Source organism: Tenrec ecaudatus, chromosome X, assembly GCF_050624435.1.
Source record: "Tenrec ecaudatus isolate mTenEca1 chromosome X, mTenEca1.hap1, whole genome shotgun sequence".
NCBI lineage: Eukaryota > Metazoa > Chordata > Mammalia > Afrosoricida > Tenrecidae > Tenrec > Tenrec ecaudatus.
Window position 1 is genome coordinate 52294675 of NC_134548.1, and position 3195 is coordinate 52297869.

Consider the following 3195-nt stretch of genomic DNA (forward strand, 5'->3'; position numbering starts at 1 on the left):
TCTCAAAAGATATAGCGTCTAAATCTTCAAGACTTGAAGATAAACAAGCAGCCACCTAGCTCAGAAACAACAAAGCCCACTGGAAGAAGTACACCACCAGCCTCGTGAACAACTGGATATCCCTTTACTGAAGGGTAGCAGGGAGGAAATGAGCAAGTCAGGGTGCAGTGTTGCAATGAGGAGACATACAATTTTCCTCTAGTTCCTAAATGTGTCCTCCTCCCCCACTATCATGATCCCAATTCTACCTTACAAATCTGGCTAGACCAGAGGACGTACACTGGTACAGATAGGAACTGGAAACACAGGGAATCCAGCACAGATGATCCCTTCAGGACCAGTGCCAGGAGTGGCAATACTGGGAGGGTGGAAGGAAGGGGTGGTAGAAAGGGGAAGCGGATTACACGGATCTACTTATAACCTACTCTCCAGGGGATGAACAACAGAAAACTGGGTGATGGGAGACGTCGGACAGTGTAATATATGATAAAATAATAATAATTCATAAAATATCAAAGGCTCATGATAGAGGGAGGAGTGGGGAGGGAGAGGGAAATATGAGGAACTGATATCAAGGACTCAAATAGAAAGAAAATATTTTGAGAATGATGATGGCAACTGATGTACAATCATGCTTGACACAATAGATTGATGTATGGATTGTCATAAGAGTTGTATGAGCCCCTGAAAAAATACTTTAAAAAAAGAATCCACCAAAAGAAACAATCATATCAATCAATACAGAAAAGGCATTTGATGGAATTCATTATCCATTCTTGATAAAAACACTTAATACAATAGGAATAGAAGGGAAATTCCTCAACATAATAAACTCCATATGCAAAACCAACAGCTAGCATCTCACTCAATGAAGAGACATTGAAAGCATTATCCTTCCCAATGAGACCCAGAGAAGGTTGCCATTTATCACTATTCTTATTTAGTATTATCCTGGAAGTCTTACTCAAGTTATAAGACATCAAAAAGTTATTAAAAATTACAAGTTGGCAAGAAGAAACAAAACTTTGTTTCTTTACAGACACCATGATTTTATATAAACATCACAGAGAACCAATAAAAACATGCTGAAACGAATTGAAAATTTTGACAACATATCAGAATATGAGATCAACAAACATAAATCAAATGGATTCTTGTATATTAATAAGGAGGACTCTGAAAAAGAAATTAAAACAAAACAATGACAATAACCACCCCAAAGAGAAAATACTTAGGAATAAATCTAACCAGAAAACCAAAAGGCTTATACAAAGAAAACTATAGAACATTTCCACAAGAAACTAAAAGAAATTTACATAAATGGAAGACCATCCCATGAGCAGTAAAGGAAGCTATAATGGAGTGAAAAATGTCAATATTACCAAAAGCACTCTATAAATTCAGTCCAATTCTCATCCAAGTCCCAGCATAATTCTTTAAACAAATGAAAAATTGAATCACCAGCTTCATATGGGAAGGAAATAAACCCATGAAATCACACAAACACACATATACCAAGAAACAAAGTAGAAGTCCTCTTCCTTCTTGTCTCCAAAACCTATTACAAAAGGCATGATAATGAAAACAGCTTAATATTTGTAATATGATAGATATGTAGACCAATGGATTAGAATAGAGAATCCACAAATACAACCAGTACTCGATTTTGTATAAAACATTTTAAATGAGGAAATAGTCTTTTTGATAAATGGTGCTGGAAAAAAATAGGTTTCCACTTGCAAAAAAATGAAACAGGACCTATATCTCAAACCACATACAAAAAGGAGCACAAATACATTAAAGAATAAAATAGAAACCCAAGGACTATAAATACCATCAATGACAAAAAAGGAACAAACTCAATGGTCCTGATAGAAAGCATAAACACACTACCAACATAATGAAAAGCACCCACACAACAGAAGACAAAATAGAGGGCGGAGGCCATTTAAGAATACGACACTTGTGTCCTTGTTTTGCTTGGTTTCTGTTTGTCTGTGTATGGGGGTGTCTGAGGAGTCCGGTCACTGAGGATCACTCTCTTGAAGTTGAGTTACATATTTTTTTCATGTATTGGTATAAGAAGCCCAGGTTTAGGAGAGAGCAAGTAGAGTAAGGGATTCTGGGGCAGAGGGGTACAGTGGGGTTGGTGCGAGGAAGGGAAGTCGATGTCAAGGAGTCCGTGTAGAAAAGAAATGTTTGGAAACTGATTGTGGTAGCAAATGTACAATTATACTGGACATGATTGAACTATGAAATATGATACATGTATTAATTCCCAATTGACAATAATAATAAAGGCTTCAGAAAAAGAGTAAAAAGAGAACCTAGATTCTAGAGAGTAAAATGCAAATTCAAAAATGGAATGGTATCAGAGCTCAAATTATGAGCACCTGTTTTACCGAGCTATAGATGACAGTGAAAACTCAAAAGCCATTTGCAAGGTCCCCACATGGGTCCCTTCCAGTGAAACCCGCTGATGCTAGTGGAGGGAAGTGAATGGCCTTGCTATCAGAGCGCTGTAAGTTGATTATGGCAGGTGTAGTTAGGTTAAAATGTAATAACCAACATTAGATTTCCCTTTGACCCACTTTAAAATTGTTTCAGTTTTTAATATTTTCTACTTTCTTTTTGATTAAGATTTTTCTGTTGTGTTTTGTCATTGTTGTTGGGTTTTTGTTTGCTTATTTCTGGTTGGTGTTTTGTGTGAATTTCTGAATATAAAATCTAGATAGGCAAATCTGTAGACACAATAACTGGGTTAATAATTACCTGGAGACACTGCAGGGGAGGTTGAATGGGAGTGGGAAGTTAACTATAATGAGTACGAAAAGAAAATGTTCTGAAATCCATTATAGTGATTATTGCCCAATGTTTCTTAATATTCTTTAATGATTTAATTGCATGATATGTGAAGTGCATGCCAAAAAAATTATTTTAAATAAATAAAAGTTTTTTTTCAAATAGGGAAGAAAATGCCCAACGGAAGAAGGGATAAAGCATAATAGAAGTCAAATGTATATAACATGTTTGTATTGATTCCATGTGCTATTTGGGGACTAGTTAGAATCATTGTGGGTTATAATAAATAAAAACACTCTCCAAAGAACGTCATTTTATTGATATTTCTTAGAGATATCATAACATTCCATAATTCAATCCCGTCGCACACACATTCTTGTGCCACTGCTACCA